A 21189-nucleotide genomic window follows, 5' to 3' on the forward strand; every position below is an offset into this window, starting at 1 on the left:
CTCACATTCTAGCAAGGAAGCAATTCCCTAAGCCAGGTGGCCACTGCTCCCAGAGTCACCTTACACACTCCTTAAGTTCTCCAGGTTGCCTTCTGCCCACTTCATTCATTACACTATGAGTCTGGACCCCTAGCCATTTGAGTTTTTGACCCCTGGGCTCTAGTCCTACACTAAAATTGGGACCATACCCTAGTGTTTAAGAATGAACTCATTTTGTTCTTAACTGATAGGCGTGAACTGGCCTGAGCAGACACGGGAGTGTTGGTCATATACCGTCTGTAAAGGAAATCTAGGGAAACTTGGTGGAGATGAGAACAGGAACAAGGCACCTTCAGAAACCAGTTCGTGAACACAAATAGTTTTCAAGCAGGGATTCCTTGTCCTCAAAATATAATTTTACATACATGGATTGGTTTGACCAAACTAACTGACAAGATGACACTTGCTTTGGTGGTTAGAGTATTTGAATCAAAGAAAAAACTTTCTAAAATATCTCTTATCAAACACAAGTTATCAGTGTACAGGTCAATGAATCATTATAAAGCGAATACACTCGAGTAACCACCAACTAGCTCAAAAATAGAACATAATGAGAACCTCCTTTTTTATCTTCTGTCCTTCTCAGAAGTAAATTTTTGATGGCGTGGACAGCATCACCTCTCCATTTTTCCTTCCAGAAACTGTTCCTGGGAACACCTCCCTCTCATTCTTACTGTACCTTCATCCCCACCACCCCCCCTCTTAACACCCCTCCTCTTTCTTCCTCTTAACACAAAACAAAATATGTAATATCAACTAGCTCTGGCCATTCCCTTTCCCATAACCTGAAAGTCAGTAAATTGGGTAGAAGGGGATGAACCACAGTTTTCATATCTGTAAGAAAACTTGACATGCGTGATCAGGCTCCTTAAGATTTTTGGAACTCTCATTTCACATCGACTCTACCATGCAGGCAAGATGAGAAAACAGAGGTTCAGGAAGGTTAGACAGCTTAATTTGAACTTCAGAAAGCAACTTTATGCAAGGTGTAGAGTCTTTGTCTAGGTCAGCACCAGAGGCCTCAGTTTATAGACGGAATTCTCATTCCAGTGTTGGATGGACTTACGCCAGTTTGAAAAGTTAGTACCAGCTACGGTGCCCCTTCCCAGAAACATGTACAGACATGGGAACACCAAAAGTGCATATCACTTTAAGGGTCCCCTCACCCAGTGAGCCTCTGGTACCTACAAACTGTCCCCAGTCTGCTGCGGTGACCCTCTGTGGGGTTACAGCACACGTCCAGTTCAGCTCCCATGCCCGACAGTGTGAACTTGTGTTTAGATGCGCCCTCCCTCTCGGCCCGCTGTGTTGCACTGCGGAGCGCCCTCCTTTCCCATGGAGCTGTCACAAAGGACAGCACTTGGCATCCTCACTCCTGTAGCCCAGGAGCACCGGCTACACAAAGTTCTGGTGCCTGTTTCTCTGGGATCATTGCCAGCTGGGTATACAGCTCCGGCCAGGAGGGCGCCCGGCGGCCCCAGGAGCCTGGGAGACCGGGGGCGACTCGCACTCATCTCTACACCCCGGCTCCCAACCAAGTGCGCTGGGTCTTTGGCGAGCTGGTGCGGGCACGCGGTGGGCGGCAGGGGCGCGGCGGCGCCGGGGGACGCGCGCGTGTGCGCACCAACAGGGCGCCTGGCCGGCGGTGCCCAGCTCTCCTGAGGCCTCGGTGGCCCCGGGCCGGGCGGGGACCGCGGGCCCGGCAGTGCCCTCCCTCCGCCCCGCCGGCCGGAGCCCGGCCCGAGCCTCGAGAGCGGGAGCAGCGCCCCTACCGCTCGCTTTTCCGCCTCCATCTCCTCCGCCTCCTCCTCCTTCCCCCCAGCCACCCGCGCAGTCACAACCGGTTCAGACTGGCCAGGGTGCCCCGCAAAGGAGTGAGAGAGAGGGGCCAGACCGCGGGGAAGAACTTCCCGGGAAGGAGGAGGAGGGAGAGAAGGTGGAGCCCAGAGGAGGGGGCCGGATACCCCTCTCCCTGCACGCGGCCGCCGCCGCCGCCGCCGCCGCCGCCGCGGGGCTCGGCGGGGGCAGAGGGCGGCGGCTCCCGGGGTCGCGCGTAGCGGGACCGATTGCCCAATACTCCGGCAGGGGCCGGGGCCACGTCCGGGCCCCGGATAAATACAGCCCGGCGGGCCCCGAGGAGCAGGGGAGAGCTGCGGCCGCGGTCCTCCCCGCACCACCCGCCCGGCTTTGCCCGGGGCACTGCGCCCGGTGCTGCGCCCCGGAGCCCCCAGCCGAGGCCGCTACCCAGGTAAAGGGCTGGAGCTCGCGGGAGGGCGCCGACGCTGGGCAGCCACCCGCGCTGCCTCGCCTCCCGGAGGCGAGAAGTGACTCCTCGGGCTCGGAGCAGCGGGAGGCGGCGGCGGCGACGACGCTGTCACTGGCGGCCAGCACTTTGGAACAGGTTTCTGGTTTGGGCTGTGTACCGGGAGCTGAGAGCGTCCTCGGTGCGCCCATCCCTGGACATCCCCCTCCCCTTTTGATGGGGTGCCTCTCCGCGGTGGGCAAGTTTCCCCAGGAATCCGAGGGAGGCATTTTGCCCGGAGCGCAAAGAGAGACAGAGATACAGAGAGAGAAAGGGGGTCCTGGAGGGAGGACGGTACCCACGGACTGGGCTCGGGGCCGTGGTCTGTCTTGGAACTCCCAAGACAGCTTCTGGGGCTGCTGGTGGCAGAGCGGGGCTGTGGGGAGTGCGACCAGGTGGGCCCCTGTTCCTCAGAGGGCGGCGAGGCCTCCAGGTGCCCGGATGGGGAGCCGGTGCGCGCAGCTGCCCTGGGAGAGTCGCGGCTGGGGCGCCCCGCTGCTGCAGGGCTGGGAGGAAGGCGGCGCGCGGAGCTGGAGGCCTCTGAGCCGCGGCGCCAGGTTCAGCACCACCGGGTCAGTCCGGGCGACCGCCGCTGGAGGCACGGGCACCTGTGCCGCCTGGACGCCGAGCGGGACCTCGGGAGAACTTGGTGCTTAATGCTGCAGCTGTGGCTCGTCCCAGGTAGCCGACTCTGGCTTCAGCAGCACCCAGAGGCTTTGGAAAGAGCTGACAACTATTTAAAAGCTCGGCCATCAAAAAAACAAAGCAATGCTTCTCCGGGTCCCATGTCTAATTCAGCACAGGTCAATCCATCCTGCAGGTTTAGCCAGGCTTTACACTAAATATATTACTTACACAGTAAGTTGTTTGATATAACAGTTTTTTGGGCCAATTTCCTGGCTTACAATTTGTTTGGGTGTATTTTTTAACATCTTGGATTATCTGGATAGTAGTGTATTTTTTTTTTCTGTTATCAGATAGATTACCCGGATAGTAGTTTATTTTGTTTAAATCTTGGATTATCTGGATAGTAGTTCAGACTGTAGATGGATTTTTACTCCTGGAGTAGGATATTTAGTTGTTCCATCACATTGTGTTCAGGTGGTAGTCCTAACAGTTTCTTCGATTCTGGTTGGCTTTAGCTCTGGGAAATTGTTCTGGCCAGAGAAGATTCTGAGGTGAGAGTACCCATATTCATTGACCGATCACACCTTCTTTTAATTAGCATGTGAATGCAGATAACAGGGTTAGTATCCATACCATCGCTAAAAAAAGTTTTTTGTTTCAAGACCCTAGAAAATGGAAATTACATGATAAAATAGTTTAACCTGCCATTTTGCAACAACTCATAATTTTAGCACCACTGACTGAGAACATCCTTCTCTGTTGCTTCCCGTTTGTGTTTAAGGGGAACCAGGACCTTTCCTATGTATAGGATGAATACAGGGAAGGACAGGTGACATGGGGAAGTGCATCAGGACACTAGAAAACCTCTTGCAGCTCCTGGCTGTGACTCTAAAGAGATGGAGGTGATGGTGTGTGTTGGGTGGTGCCTGAATCTGTGTCAGAGCAGACTGATACAGTGCTTTTGGGTTGGATCTGGTCATGAAACTGGAGCTAGAGGATGACAGTTAGAAACATGTGGTCAGATTTTCTTGTTTTTTTTTTTTTTAATGTTTGTTTATTTTGAGAGAGAGAGGAAGAGAGAGCATGGGAGTGGCAGAGAGAGAGAGAGAGAGAGAGAGAGAGAGAGAATCACAAGCAGGTGTGCTGATGTCAGGGCAGAGCCCCAGGAGGAGCCTGATCTCCTGAATCATGACCTGAGCCAAAATCCAGAGTTGGAGGCTTAACAGACTGAACCCCCCCCTCCCCAGGTGCTCCCAGATTTTCAAGTTTTATTTCCTCACTCCAATCTTTTGACCCCTAGTTTTTGTGGTCTTTTTCTCAAGTGAGATATCTCTTCAATTTAATTTATAGAAAGAAATTGAGTATAAAAAACCGTGGGAAGTGCAAAAAGCCACAATGACTTGCTTGTATAACTATAGTTTTTCAAGAAAGTTTGCCTAGTGACTTCACTTTTAATTAAAGATTGAAAGAATGCATATATTTTGAGCTAGTTGGCTTTTTCTTTGGGGGGTTCTTTGCAGATACCGAAGTATTCCTCGTAGATAATGAGATTGAACTAGAATTTACAAGTGAGTTCAAGCAAAGAACACATGGTCCCCACCTTTAAAGAGTTTAGTCTAGTTAGGGGCACCTGAGTAGCTCAGTTGGTTAGGCATCTGACTTCGGCTCAGGTCATGATCTTGCAGTCCGTGAGTTTGGGCCCCGCGTCAGGCTCTTGTGGACTGCTCAGAGCCTGGAGCCTGTTACAGATTCTGTATCTCCCTCTGTCTCCCTGCCCCTCCCCTGCTCATGCTCTGTCTCTCTCTGTCTCTGAAAAATGAATAAACCTTAAACATTTTTTTAAAGAGTTTAGTCTGGTGGGAAAGACAGGTATGTTTACAAATATCTACAGTACAAGATAGTGTATATAGATGGAGTCATATGGCAGTAACATCAATAGCGTGCTATTGAATGGCAGAGAAAAGGAGAGGTTCATTCAAGGTTAAGAACTAAAAAAAGTTATGTGGCAGGTGGAGCATTTGAGCTGGGATCTGAAGAAGGAAGAGATTTCCTCCGTGGAAAGGATCCTCACTGGAAGAAGCAAATAGCACAGAGTCCTGGAAGTCTGATGTGTCCAAAGGAAGCAAATAGTTTGGAGTGGCTAGAGCCTGGAATTTAAGATAGATAAGGCTGGAGGTAGGATGGGGCTAGATTGTGGAGAATATAACAAGCCACGTGAAGAAATTAAAAATGTGCTTGAACGTTATTATTGTATTTATACTACCAATGTTACAGCATCTTTAACTGTAGTTTATACCTTAAAGTTCAATTTTGTTTATATACTAAAATAAAAAAAAATAATATTTTTTTTTGAGAAAGAGAGACAGAGTGTGAGTGGGGGAGGGGCAGGGAGAGAGGGAGACAGAATCCAAAGCAGGCTCCAGGCTCTGAACTGTAAGCACAGAGCCTGACACGGGGCTCAAACTCACGGACAGTGAGATTATGACCTGAGCCAAAGTCAGATGCTTAACCAACTGAGCCACCCAGATGCCCCTGTTTATATCCTAGAATAAATAAATGGATAAAATCTCAATGGTATTTGCTTCCTGTAAACATTACTGTAAAAGAGTAATGTATTTCAAATAGCCTTTAATGCTTTAAGTCCAACAGTTTTTTTCCCCCCAAGTCTGCAGTGTTATGGACTTAAGGTATACTAGTCTTATGGTATACCAACTCTTAGTTTGACGAAAACTTTGTATAGGAAAACACCTCCACATTCCTGGGCAAAATGCAGAGTAGAGCCACTGTCTTCTGTTTCAATTGCCAATAATAATAATGACTATTATTATTGTTTATTAAATGTGATATGTCATATAAGCCGCATGCCTTATTTCATCTAGGGGAGGCATCATTTTGATCTTAGGCTGATGATTTTTTTTTTTTGTTTTTTTTGTTTTTTTTTTTTATGAAATTTATTGACAAATTGGTTTCCATACAACACCCAGTGCTCATCCCAAAAGGTGCCCTCCTCAATACCCATCACCCACCCTCCCCTCCCTCCCACCCCTCATCAACCCTCAGTTTGTTCTCAGTTTTTAACAGTCTCTTATGCTTTGGCTCTCTCCCACTCTAACCTCTTTTTTTTTTTTTTTCCTTCCCCTCCCCCATGGGTTCCTGTTAAGTTTCTCAGGATCCACATAAGAGTGAAACCATATGGTATCTGTCTTTCTCTGTATGGCTTATTTCACTTAGCATTACACTCTCCAGTTCCATCCACGTTGCTACAAGACAGCATGGTATTGGCACAAAAACAGACACACAGACCAATGGAATAGAATAGAAACCCCAGAACTAGACCCACAAACGTATGGCCAACTCATCTTTGACAAAGCAGGAAAGAACATCCAATGGAAAAAAGACAGCCTCTTTAACAAATGGTGCTGGGAGAACTGGACAGCAACATGCAGAAGGTTGAAACTAGACCACTTTCTCACACCATTTACAAAAATAAACTCAAAATGGATAAAGGACCTAAATGTGAGACAGGAAACCATCAGAACCTTAGAGGAGAAAGCAGGAAAAGACCTCTCTGACCTCAGCTGTAGCAATCTCTTACTCGACACATCCCCAAAGGCAAGGGAATTAAAAGCAAAAGTGAATTACTGGGACCTTATGAAGATAAAAAGCTTCTGCACAGCAAAGGAAACAACCAACAAAACTAAAAGGCAACCAACGGAATAGGCTGATGATTTTAATGAGGTCACTCAGCTGAGTAAATGATGGGACCAGGATGTGAAGCCAAGAAGTGTCTCTCTAAAGCTTATTCTTTGAACTACTGTGCTATCATGTAACAAGGGCAAAATACATGACAACTTATTAAAAGAACTTAGAGGGGCTGGGTGCCTGGGTGGCTCAGTTTAAGTGTCCAACCTTGGCTCAGGTCATGATCTCATGGCTCCTGAGTTCCAGCCCTGCACCAGGCTCTGTGCTGAAGCTTGGAGCCTGGAGCCTGCTTAGGATTCTGTGTCTCCCTCTGTCTCTGCCCCTGCCCTACTTGTGCTCTCTCTCTCTCTCTCAAAAATAAATAAACATTAAAAAAAATTAAAAGAAGTTATAGGGGCACCTGGCTCAGTTGGTTAAGCATCTGACTTCGACTCAGGTCATGATCTTACAGTTTGTGAGTTTGAGCCTTACATTGGGCTTGGGATTCTCTCTCTCTCCATCTCTCTCTGCCCCTCTCCCACTCCTGCTTTCTCTCTCTCTCAAAATAAATAAATAAACTTTAAAAAAGTAAAAGAAGTTAGAAATTGAGCCTGCTAACTGTAGAAGTGTTTCTCTGTTTTTAAATTTTCACCTTCATTCCCATTATTCTGATTTTGTTTGTTTCTTTATTTAGAGAGGGTGCAAGCAGGGGAGGGGCAGAGAGAGGGAGAGAGAGAGAATCCTAAGCAGGCTCCATGCCCAGCTAGGAGGCTGACATGGGGCTAGATCTTAAGACCATGAAATCATGACCTGAGCTGAAATCAAGAGTCTGATGTTTAACTCGGTGAGCCACCCAGGTGCCCCAGTTTTATTTTATTTTTTTTTATTGAGTTAATATTGACATATAGCTTTGTATTACCTTTACATGTACAATGTAATGATTTGATATATGTATATATTGTGCAGTGATTACCACAATAAGTTTAGTTAATATCCATCACTACACAGGTGTTTGTTTGTTTGTTTGTTTTTTAGTGTTGAGAACTTTTAAGGTCTACTTTCTCAGCAACTTTCAAATATAAGATATGATATGTTAACTATAGTCCTCATATTGTACATTGCCCATCATTCTGATTAATTTCACACTACAAATCAACAATGAGACGTGTACATGTTTTAACACATCTTTAAACTATTGTATGATCTTGTGCTTTTAGGATCCACTCAAAAGAAACTCTTCAGCTTTTTGAGAAGAGATGGGATATGGATGAGAAAAACTCTAGCAAGAGTGACAGCATCAAATACAAAGGCTAGATCTTCCAGAGTCTCTGGAAGGGTGTCAATTTCAAATATTCTTGTCATTATTCCCAGTAACCCTCACCCCCAAATGCACTAGATATTTTTGTATTCCAGCATCCTGGAAATGTTGCCTTGTGTCTCAAGTTTTTATTCTGAAAGTAATATAGCAATATACTAGCTTGGACACAATATACTTGTGTGTGTTCAGACAACAAACTAGACTCCACATAATCATGTACAAATTATGCAAAACATATACAAAGCAAAAGAACACACCAGTGTAGATGGCATCATCATAGATTTCTTTCAGAACACTACTACTTGGGCCAGGCTGTGAGTGATATGGTTTGTGTGGAAGAGAGAATAGCTGAAGCAAGAGCCCAGCAGCATAGGGAACATGGCAAGAGTATGGGATGGATGCAGGGAAATGATCATACCAACTTGTATTGAAGTGTCTGGCCCTCATTTTGCCTATATTTAATTGTTAAATCTAGATGTTTTCATCTTTTTTCAGGCTCTGAGTGGTTTACAAATTCTGCTATTTTTCTCTTCTGAGCCTGAGAACAGGACTAGAAATAAATGACCTTTCACTGGATTGGTCAGTGAGGGACCTTGGTACTGGTCTTTCCTCTAGAGTGACATCTCTAAACCTCAGTGTCTTCATATAGACGAAGCAACTGAGTCATTGATGAGATCAGTGGTGCAAGTTCACAGGGTTCACCCGGGGGAGACAGGCATCATAAATAAATAAGGGGTGGTGGGAAGGGAGAGCACAGGTGAAACTCTAAATGCAGGTCAACCTTGGTCCTGTGTCAGGGAGATCTTAGGGAGTGGAAGGAACTGGAGAGAACATGTCCATTCGATGAGGGTGAATGTTACTCAGTTCCAGCCAATTGTTGTGTAAGAACAAGAGCCCAGTGTCACCAGATCTTCTGAATTTTTTAAAAGAATCAAAAAATTCAGATTTTTATGTGAAATCTTCCAGTGTTAAATCAGTGGCAATTCATTCAAAATTGCCAAAAGTAAAATAAAATAAAATAAAATAAAATAAAATAAAATAAAATAAAATAAAATAAAAATTGTGCAGGCCAAACAGAATACTACTGATCTAAAGATCAGATCTGGCCTGAGAGCTGTCAATTTGCTGAATGATTTCCAAGCCTCCTTCTGGCTTCAGGTTTCTATGATCCTACATTGAATCCATTTTATCTCTAACCTATTTCTTCTACTTTGCTAAACCATAGCCTGGTACTCACCATATCTAAGTTATGCTTTGGGGATAACTTAGCTTTGGAGGAGTTCTTTGGCAAGTGCTGAACTATGATAGATCTGTAAGGCCTTAAAAGGTCAAAGGATGTCCTTTTTTGATGGCCATGCTGGTTTCATAATTCATAGGCTCTAGCAATTAAGTACTTGTGTTAATTATCCCTTTCAGGGACAATTAATGTGATTCAATTCCAGGGCCCAGAATTATTTCTCTAAACACTTTCCTTCCTGCTCTTCCTTCTCACCCCAGTAGGAGATAATAACTAGTTGGGAAATCGATCCTGGTTCCCAATTGGACAAGGTATATTTGTAGCCTGACTTATGGTGCTCAAAGAAATCTTCATCGTCTTTACCCTGCCAAGATTTCACCATGGAGTCTGTCTCTCTTTTTAAACTTGGAAGTGTCTGGGAAAAACATTCTTGAACTGCAAACTGAATTAAGGGTTTGGCTTTTGAGTTGTGTTAATACAGGACTTTAGGTTTCTTTTTAAGAAAGCATATTTATATGGGCCCCAAAGTAACAGATTTGCATATGATCCCAACCCCAAATTGTTTTTAATAACACTGGTTCTTTCGCAGTGAAATTCTTTAGTATAATTTTTTTTAAAAGCTCCATTTATTGAATTTGACTTGCTAAGATGTGTTCCTCACTTTACGTCAATGAGCTGTTTTACAAACAAGTGAAAAGTTCAGAGCAGATGTTGACAATGAGAAGGAAGTGTCTGAATAAATAAAACAAGAATGTCATGTTTAGAGAAACCACGTATCTTCTTGAGACTGAGCTGATTTCAAGAGAATGAACAGCAGGCTCTGGATGACAATTCTCAGCCACAGTTTGTCCTTGTTCTGGCTCCAGTAGTGAGTCAACCTCCTGCCTCCCCCCACCTCGCCGCATTTCAGAGAGTGTGTGAAGCATCTCTGGATGTTTAACATTTAGAACCAAATCTGAGAGAGCCAGGTTACTGTCTGACCGTTAAAGACATACCATTTGATGTTATATTGGTAAAAAATTTGAATAAAAAAACTCTACTTCTGTATTTTTACCCATGTATTTGGCTAGTCCTTCCGATTCAATGATGAAAACAGGCTCTAAGCTCCGCGAATGCAGGGACCACATTGTCTTCTAAGTGCATTCCATTCATTTTCTTCTAAACAAATGCACGATGCCTTCTAAATGCACTTAATTCATTTTGTTGAATGAGAGATGTTTGATTAATCATTTTAATATACAGGAGAGTTAGGTAAGTAGCTTTTCCAATATTCATTAATTTCATAAAGATTTATTGAGCTTTTATTATGCACCAAACACAATTCTTAGTGTTAGGGATGTGAGATGGGCTTGGAGGTTAGATACCTTAACAAGGAGTTATTGTGATGAATGTTATAATAGCAAGACTGCCCAAACTGATGTTGAGATCTTAGAGGAGGAATGACTGACCATTGGAGAGTCAAGATGGCATCAAGTAAGAGGAGACATTTTAGGCTAAGTCTTAAAGGAAAAGCAGGAGTTTGTCGGTAGGAAAGTTGGAGACAGGCATCACAACCTCTCCCTAGGCTCACGTGTTGACTTGCAGCAGTGGCTTGGGGACCACAGGTTTGTGGGACAGCCTACAGAGGTGTAGTTGTGGGCTGGATTGTTGCAGATCTTTAGAGAAAAAAACAATTCAATAACTTGCTGGGTATTTAAAGATCTAAATATTGAATATATAAACAAAACATGGTTGTGTAAAACCAATTTTTCATTTTCATTTATAATTTTTGAATAACATTATTTATTGATGGGGAACTATAAGCTCCATGAGGCAGGAAAAATTATCTTTGGTTTTCTTATATGCTTATAATAATGAATTAAACTTCCCCTCTGCTAGTGGATACACTGTGGGTGGTGAGGAACCACTCAGAGATTTGAAAAGTGGAGGTGGAATTGGAGAAGATGAGAAGCATGGTTTGGCAGCAGCCTGCCAGATGAATGGCAGCAGGAAGAGAGCATAAGCAGAGGGTTCCATGAGTAGGTGGCTGTGATAGTGCAAAGATTTGCAAAGAAGAGGTAGGGGAAGAGTCAGACTGCAGAGCTCATTGTCAGGACCCTGGTCCTGGCTGACATGGGTGTTGGGAAGAAGGAACAGGGACGGGATGGAGAGGGGGGCTTTCTGCTTGGGCAATTGCAGGTCTGGTTGTGTTTGTTCTCCAGATGAAATTTAGGAGGAGGAATTATGGATGTGTTAATTGTGAGGGTCTTGAGCACAGCCAGGTGGGATCTTGACATAAAAACTAGTAAGAAATTGGTTGGACATATGGGTCTGGAGTTCTGAGGGGAGGTCAGGCCTGCGGATGGAGACTTGGGACTCGTTCCTTTGCATGCATGCAATCACTTGGTGAGGCTAGAGACAGCTGGTGGGGTCCTGTGGAGGTGGGCTCAGGAATGCCACGGGGGGGCATTGGTTTGCAGAGAAGAGAGAGGTGAACAGTGTCAAGATGGCGGTTGAATGCAGGCCTGAACTGACTCAGTGATAAGGCAGTGGGGGCTCCACAATAAGAACATTTCTCTTGTTGGATGCATGGAAACCAGAGAACAGTTGAGGAATCGTCAGGATGTGAGAAAACAGAGGCAGGGAGAGTGTTCTTTCAAGTTTTTCTAAGACCTTTGAAAGATGCAACAACAGTAACAGCAGCTGCAAGCATTTACTCTAGGCTGAGCACCATGCCCAGTGTTTCATAGAGATGATTTCCTATATTCCTCCTAAAAATCCTAAGAGGAAGGACTTCTTACTATTTCCATTCTATAGATGAAGAAACTGAGAAGGTTGTTAACTCACTGAAAGGCACACGGCTGATGGCAGAGTTCGATCATGAACCCAGGAGAAATGACTCCAGGGTTCATGTTGTAGACCAGGGACTTTCAGTGTTTTAGAATATGACGTGCAGTAATATGTGTTTGTGAACCTGGCCCTGCACACACACACACAGGCACACATACAAACACTGAAGCACAGATTCACACAATGGTACTGAAGCCTTATGACCATGCAGGAAGTATTCTTATATTTTTGGTGCTTATCTAATTTATTCTATTCTAAATTCCAATTTTGAAAAATGTTACTCATAATGCACAGTTGATTTCATGACCCATGATACATTGGAGTTTGAACAACACTGCTCTAGCCCACTGCTTTGCATTGCTTCCCAAACTAGAGCTTAATACTCTTTTCTATTACATTCAACAAAACATTTATCAAGTGCCCACTATATGCATAGATGTGGAAAGAACATAAAGAATATAAGATGTGCCTTGATCCCAGGAATTTTCTGTTAGTGAAGAGGATGGGAAGAAAGCAAGTAAATGCCTAATTATAATGCATATTAGAATGAAATAAGAAGAAAAGAGAGGTATAAGCAACATATCATGGGTGCATAGAGTGATTAATGCTGGCTCTAAATGTATATTGATTTGACTAGTAGTGTTTAGTGTTTTTGTGCTTTGACAACATTAAAAAACTTTTATGAAATTAATAGAAGTGTATTTGGCAAAGACTTTTAAGAATAAAGGCCCCAAACTATAGAGAGAGTGCAAATGTCCATCAACTGATGAATGGATATATATATACAATGTGGTGTGTGTTTATGTGTGTTGTGTCACACAGACACACACAATGGAGTATTACTCAGCCATGAAAAAGAATGAAATCTTGACATTTGCAACTGTGTGGATGAAGCTAGAATGTATTATGCTAAGTGAAATAAGTCAATCGGAGAAGGACAAACACTATATAATTTCACTCATATATGGCATTTATGAAACAAAGAGATGAATGTATGGGAAGAGGGGAAGAGGAGAGAGGGAAACACACCACAAGACACTCTTAATGATAGAGAACAAACCAAAGGTTGATGGAGGGAGGTGGGTGGAAGATGGGCTAGATGGGTGATGGATATTAAGGAGGGCACTTGTGATGAGCATTTGGTGTTGTATTTAAGTGATGAATCACTGAATTTTACTGCTGAAACCAATATTGCACTGGATGTTAATTAACTAAAATTTAAATAAATTAAAAAAAGAATAAAGGTCAAAGGAGATTTAAGACCATGATATTCTGTGTATTTTTCTCAAAGGTCCTGAGGTGGTCAAAATATTATTACTTAGATATCAGTTTGTTTAGTATAAGCCCTTGGGTGACGTCAGCAAGTTCAGTCATTTTAAAGTATATCCATTAAAAAGTTTTAAAATGGGGGTGCCTGGGTGGCTCAGTCGGTTGAGTGTCTGACTTCGGCTCAGGTCATGATCTCACAGTCCGTGAGTTTGAGCCCCGTGTTGGGCTCTGTGCTGACAGCTTGGAGCCTGGAGCCTGGAGCCTGGTTTGGATTCTGTGTCTCCCTCTCTCTCTGCCCCTCCCCTGCTCATGCTCTGTTTCTCTCTGTCTCAAAAATAAATAAAAACATTTAAAACATTTAAAAAAAATTTAAAATGAAAGGGTATCCATTAAAAAAATTTACCATCAACTTCCCAAAGTAAAGCAATGCAACTATACAGACCACTTAAGAAAGAACCTGCATTAGGTGGTCACTCCTTGGGTTACATGGAGAGAGTTTGAAGTAGAATCTAACAAAAAGCCTAGGGACACAAGGATAGAATGAGAATTATCAATACCTACCTAGGTTTTATGTAGAGTTGTACATAGATTAAAAAGATAACATTTGAAAGTCCTTGGCATTGTGTCTGATATACATAAAGTGTTCATAAAAAATGGTAATTAGAAGTTATTCATGATATGGCTAAATAACAGTACATTTAAACCTTAGAAAATTTTCTTAATTCTACTGTTTAGGGAATTCCTAAGAAAACATGACATCATTATTGGGGTTTAAGGACACTTGAAATATTTTTCTATAGCCATGATTGGAGTGGGTAAAAAAAAAAAAGAGATTTAATTTAAATAACTAAGGGCAGCCAAGTCTTTCAATTTATGACTGTATATTAGGACGTGAAGTTGTTTAAGATGACCTGTAGTGCTGTTGTCCCCTTCTGCTCAGTAACCACATGTTAAAATCATCTGGAGTGCTCTAACAGCCTGGCCTCCCCTCCAAACATCCTGCTTTCATTGCTGTAGGGTAGACCCAGACATCAGGGATTTTTAACCTCCCAAGGTGATTGATTCTACTGTGTAATCCACTTTACAATCCCCTGCAAGTCTTAGTGTGCTAAGTGCTTAGTATAGAAGCATGTGCTTAGGAAGCGTGCTTAATATGCTCTGATGATTAGGAACAGGCTCATGTGGAGACACAACCTTAAAACGGGGTTTTCATTTGCCCTTCTGATGCACATTGAGTTACCACCTTTTCTTGAGAAGTGGTTTAGAAAGGAAGATCTTCGGGGACTTTGGAATAAGAAAGGGGTTCTTTGAACTGGGAAGATTAGAAAACTGGGGTGTGAAAAATACAAAAAGAAAGAAGCTTGAGTTCATGTAGCACTTTAAGAGACAAAGTAGTTGATTTTCAAGGACACTTGTAGCCCTTGTTAACTCTGATGATCAATGCTCACCACCGTTCTACCCACGGGCACCCTATGAACCATCCGGTGGCTAGGAAGGTGCTGGAAAGCTGTGTGGTTTCCTGAGTTGGGAAGAAAAGGAAGGATGGAAATGAAAGGGAGAAAGAGAACAAAAGGAGATGAAAGCAACCCTCGTTTGGATTTGTCTTCTCTTGACTGTTGGTGACCTAAGAGTAGACTGTCCTTGTCCTTATGTTCTTTCCTCACTGAGACTTCCCTCTTCCCATTTACTTTTTCTTACTATCAGGAAATTATCCGAGATTTGAAAAATGTCACTTCCATATCACCCCTTTTTTTTGGAGGGAGGAATTTCATAGCAGAGTATGTGTGTGTGTAGGTGTGTGTGCATGTGCACACTGTTGTGGCAGGGAGGGAGGGGGGTCGTGGATGTTCTGGCCAGCTGTATTTGTAGGGAGGGTAGTTTGAGATTTTGAGAGGATCTCTGCCAAGATAAAAAGAGTATTTTTATGACAAACAATTATGTTTAAAAGGATAAGAAATAATTTACACTGAAATTACTGTGTGCCAGGCACTGTACTAATAGCACAATAGTCTGATGAGGTAAGTAATATCATTTCCCTCACTTTTTGGATGAAGAAAGTGAGGCCCAGAGATATTGCAGTAATTTGCTGAAGGTCACATGCTTGGCTAGTATCAGAAGTGGGACGTGTACTCAGGTTATCTAGGACCCAAGCTCATACTCTTATTCCTTATGCTCAGTTTTTTAGAACAGATATCTTCACATATTTATAGATATAAATATCTGTGTATGTACTTGTATGAAACTATAGCTTTTGACATAACAAAAAAGTGGAAACCCTATCAACCATTATTTGGGACCACATAATACCATTAGTAGAAGATCCTGACTTCTCTTTCTCTACCTTTCCCAAACTCAGAGATTGTTTGGCTAATTTGAACAAATTAATAGGTGGCTCCATCATTATATTGACAGCTTTATTATAATTATCACCATCAGCAGCAGCATTATCATGATCATGAGAATTTTCTTAGAGTTTTACCTGCCAGCTGCATGCCTGCTCCACTGGGGACTATGGAGGCTGGCTGGGTCATGTGACCTAGATCTGGAGAGGTGAAGTGACCATTTTAGCATTGACTATCTGGAGATTTTTGGAGCTGCTTCTCCCCAGGTTTTTCCTGGGCTGCTGTACAGCAGAAGGATGACATTATGGGCGATTGGATGATTCTCTAGAAGTAGAGCGCCTAGGCTTGGCCATTTGGGACAATGGAAAAGAGACAGGGAAAGATTTTTCTCTCCTCTGGCTGGCAATGGTGTGTACTTGCTCTCTCTGGAGCCACAAGGGTGGAACTGGGCTCCTTCTCCAGCTGGAAACCAGCCAACAGATTCTGGGGGGTTGCCACATCAAAGTGTGGAGTTAATAGCATTGCCACCACCAGTGGGGATATAGCCAAATGTCACAAATGAAGAGGGAGCAGGCAACCGTCCATTCCTTTGTTTTCTGTCTGCGCTCCAGGGTGCTTAGAAAAATAAAAGTCATGCTCCTGAGAAGGTCCATTTATTCTGCCCTCTTGTTTTGTAAAGTTAGGATTCTTTGGAGAGAGATGCTTACTTTTCTATAGGCTTCCAATTCACTTGCACATTACCATGTTGCAAGTTGTTTTTTGAGTTGATACACTTTCTGACACCATTTTCTCCTATTTGCATTAAAAACAACTTTTGCAAATCTTCAGATAAATTGATGTAATAATCATCTTTTAAATTTTGTATCACAGGCAATGATCCCCTTTGCATTTTCTCATTTTATAGAAGATCAAGAAAATAGCTTTTGTCATGGTCATCACTCCTATAGGAATTTTTGCTTTGATCAGTGGAGATTTAGGGGTAATAAGCTTTGTCCTTGACCATATTATAGATGACAAGGTTGAGTTAAAAGAACAGCACAGTGCTGGCAGCTGCACTGGGGTGGGTGGGCTCAGGGTGATGAGTTCCCACATGCTCCAGTCCCCACTTCATCCCCAACTCTTAGCCTCTTCCTTTCCTCACCTGTATCCCTTCTCCACTAGGAAAGAGGATGTGACAGTTGGTCAGAGGTGGTCCTTCTCTCCTGTAGGACAGTGATTCTCAGCCTTGGCTGCACATTTGAGTGACAGGAAGGGTCAGGCTGTACCCCAGACCAGTCTGGGGTGGGACCTCAATCAGAGATGTTTTAAGCTCCCCAGAGCGCATTCAGGCTGGAGAACCATTGTGGTTGGGCAACCATTTTGAGTGTATCTGTGGATGACCTTGGTCAGAATCACAGGGTGATTCTTAAAAAATCCAATTTCTGTGATTCCTAACACACTAAAAATACTTAAGCCTTGAACCCAAAATAAAAGGAAACCAAATCTAGCAGTAAACATGAGTTTTGAATTATTCCAAACTAGAATCTGGAAATATCCAGATCTTGGTTTACATTTTCTAAATATTAAGAAATAACTAAAGATTAAAAGGTTTTAGAAACCCTAGGTTTATATATAATTCAGTAACTAGTTGCTGTAGAACTCTGGTGTGAGTAGTAACTACTTCTTAAAGAGGCTATCAAGTTACCAGAAATCCTTTATGGTTTTTAAAGTAATAACTAACATTTATTTTTTTAAAACCAGTTTTTGTTTTAGAGAGAGAGTGTGTGCACACAGCATGGGAGGGACAGAGGGAAAGAGAGTCTTAAGCATGCTTCACACCCAGCATGGAATCAATCTCACAACTGTGAGATCATGACCTCAGCTGAAATCAAGAGTCCAACGCTTAACCAGCTGAGCCACCCAGGTGCCCCACTAACATTTATTAAAGCTTTTTACTGTGTGCTAGGCACTGAGCTTTGCACTTGAAATTCACTGTTATCCCATATTAAGACAAGAAAAGTGTGGTTTAGAGACATTAAGTAATTGGCTCAAAATCACATGGTAATTAGCATGGACTGGATTGGAACCCAAATATATGTATTTAATAACAAAGCTCACAATTGGGGCACCTGGGTGGCTCAGTTGGTTAAGTGTCTGACTCTTGATTTTGGCTCAGGTGATGATCTCATGGTTCATGAGTTTGAGCCCCACATCAGGCTCCATGCTGACAGCAGGAGCCTGCTTGGGATTCTCTCTCCCTCTCTCTCTGTCCCTCCCCTGTGGGTGTGCTCTCCCCTCTTTCTCTCTCAAAATAAATAAATAAACTTAAAAAAAAATAAATCTCATGGTCTTAACCATTACTGAATTCCTAAAATTCTGGAACCAGATACTAGAAAAATTTCCTTCTCCTCCCTACCCCATCTTTATAGTAAAATTCAGATGAATAATAGAAGCTATCAAGCAGTTGAAAATGTTAACTTGCTTCATATCCTTTTCTTTACATTCTTCATGTGTGTTTGTGTGTGTGTGTGTGTATATATATATATATATATAATGCATCAAAACATCACTGATGTACTTCAGAAACCCTTAATTTATGTTTCATTTTCATTACTTAGATTCTTTTATGATGTGTGATCATTCCTGCACCTGAACAGAAAGAAGCTTTGCTTTCTGTTACTCCTTTGTTCAGAGAGCTACCATATACAAAGGAAGTAAGCAACACATCATCTCCTGATTTCATTGCCTTACTATAAACCTGTTTCTAGGTTAAAAATCTGGGCATATGCATTGGGGGTGTGTGAGGACATGGGTGGGGAGAAGGAATATTGACCTGGGGGAAAGGCCTCACACGGATGAAAGACCTCATACAAATATTGTTGATTTTGTCTCCAAATCAGGCCATGTATCTGGTCATTGTAACTGTGTGTTTGTTTATAGAATTAATATTTTCCTTTGTAAAGTCAGCTTTGTTGATGTAAAATTTATATCCAGTAAAATTTAATAGTTTTAAGTGTATAATATGATGAATTTTGACAAATGTATACAGTTGGGGTTTACACTAGTTTTTTTTTTAATTTTTTTTTAACGTTTATTTATTTTTGAGACAAAGAGAGACAGAGCATGAACAGGGGAGGGGCAGAGAGAGAGGGAGACACAGAATCTGAAACAGGCTCCAGGCTCTGAGCTGTCAGCACAGAGCCCGACACGGGGCTCGAACTCACGGACCGTGAGATCATGACCTGAGCCGAAGTCGGACGCTAAACCGACCAAGCCACCCAGGCGCCCTACACTAGTTTTTTAATAAAGGTTTTATTAAAATGTAATTCACATACCCTATAATGCATCTATTTAAAGTTTGTTTTAAGTATACTCACAGACTTGTGCAATCATCATCATAATTCTAAAACATTTTCATCATCCCCAAAAGAAACCGAATACCTATTAGTAGTCACTTTCCATTTCCTCCCAAACCTCCTAGCCCTAGGCAACCACTGATCTACTTCCTGTCTCTATAGATGATCTATTCTGGAAGTTTCATATAAATGAGAATCATATAATATGTAGTCTTTTGTGTTTGACCACTTTAATTTAGCATAATGTTTTTAAGGTTCATCATGTTGTAATATGTATTTGTATTTCATTCCTTTTTTTTAATGCTTATTTATTTTGAGAGAGACTGAGTGGGGGAGGGGGGAGAAAGAGAGGGAGAGAGAGAATCCCAAGAAGGCTCCACACTGTCAGCACAAAGCCTGACGTGGGACTCAATCTCACAAAGTGGGAGACCATGACCTGAGCCAAAATCAAGAGTTGGACACTTAGCCGACTGAGCCACCCAGGCACCCCAGTACTTCATTCTTTTTATTGCTAATATTCCATTGTGTGGATAGACCACATCTTATTTATCCATTCATCACTCAGTTGATGGATATTTGGGTTGTTTCCACTTTTTTGGCTGATAGCCTTAATTTTTAAAAATATATTTATTTATTTTGGGGAGAGAGCAAGCAGGGGAGGGGCAGAAGAAAGGAGGACATAGGATCCAAAGTGGGCTCTGCACTGACAGGCTGACAGCAGTGAACCTGATACTGGGCTCGAACTCACCAACTGCAAGATCATGACCTGAGCTGAAGTCAGATGCTCAACCAACTGAGCCCCTGATAGCCTTAATTTTTAAAATTCAAACAGATATCTTTACTTATCTAATCTCATTTTGGCTTTCTTTTCCTCAATATTTAATATACCAGAAGTCTGAAATGACTTCTGAGACAGTCTGATTAAGGTCACCACGCCTGGATTCACAGTTGTACTAAAATTATTATTTGGAGTTCACTTCCTGTTATAGCAATGTCATATTGTGGAAAATGCTTACAGAATTGTAGATATAGAGATATGCGTGCATGTGTGTGTGTATATATATATATACACACACACGTATATGTGTATACGTATATATGTGTGTGTGTGTATATATATATATATATATACATATAAAACAAGGATTTCTTTGTGTGATTTTATGAAGAGCTTTAATAGTTTATAAGGAGGACAGGGGCTGGGTTCTTCTTTTCCTTTAAAAATGACATTGATCTGTACCAAAATTTATTATGCTTCAGAAGAGAAATCATAAACTCTACTCATTATGAAATAATATCACTGGAAAAGGACACAATTAATCCAGTGTCTATAACTTTTAAAGGAGTAACACTGGTGTTCATGTGAGTGTGTTTTCCAATATCCGAAACAACAAATGGAGCAGATTCACTTGGAAGTTTGTATCTTTGACCCAGAGGGAACTGACACTGTTATAAAGCTTTAAGCTACCCGTAAATGGTCAACAAACAGCCATGGTGACTCTTTGGCAAGTGATGACCGCACGTGTTGCACTTTTTACTTGGCGCGCGCTGTGGAACGCAGCTCCTCGAGACATAGGAAAGTGAAAGTACCAGCTGAGTGGTAGCGTGGTGGAGGCGGACTCCAGCCCCCGCAACAGCTGTGGTTACTTGTACATCAGAACGGCCTCTATGCTGCTTGTCTCCCATTAAATGGAATCTAATTAACTTATATTTGAATCATGAGTCTCTGTGTGTATTAAAGGGTATTTTTTTACCTGTATTTTATTAGAATTCCAAAATAATTATTTGCTTATTTTTTATTTTCACAAAGAATGATTTGTTTACTTACATTTTTAAATGAGAATTCCTCCCAGTTTTTTCTCAGTTCCTAGCATCCCTTGACCCAAACCGCAGTCAGCGGTGGAGGATGCATGATACATGTTTGGAAGGGCAAGTGTCACAGGAGGGAAAGAGCAGTATCAGTGCTAGAACTGCTTCTGGCAGAATGGGTCTGCTCTGTAGTTTATAAAACTTGTTACCCATGTTAGAGTCAGAACCAAAACATAATTTCCAGTAGCTTTTGAATGCATTTTACTTTAACAACTTTGTGGAGATATAAATCAGATGTGGTGAAGTTCACCTATTTATTTTTATTAAAAAACTTTTTTTTAAGTCTATTTATTTTTGAGAGAGAGAGAGACAGAACACAAGCAGGGGGAGGCAGAGAGAGA

The 21189-nt window shown here is 42.4% G+C and overlaps 1 protein-coding gene across 2 annotated transcripts in view; it reads left to right on the forward strand.

Moving 5' to 3' along the window:
- The first annotated feature begins 2229 nt into the window (after positions 1-2229).
- The window catches only part of SLC16A9 (solute carrier family 16 member 9), a 56099-nt gene continuing 37139 nt past the window's right edge, over positions 2230-21189 (forward strand). For both annotated transcript variants that reach the window (XM_030335114.1, XM_030335115.1), the window contains exon 1: positions 2230-2287. The gene's annotated coding sequence lies outside the window, so the exon portion shown is untranslated. The remainder of the gene's footprint in view (positions 2288-21189) is intronic.

Source organism: Lynx canadensis, chromosome D2, assembly GCF_007474595.2.
Source record: "Lynx canadensis isolate LIC74 chromosome D2, mLynCan4.pri.v2, whole genome shotgun sequence".
Lineage (NCBI taxonomy): Eukaryota > Metazoa > Chordata > Mammalia > Carnivora > Felidae > Lynx > Lynx canadensis.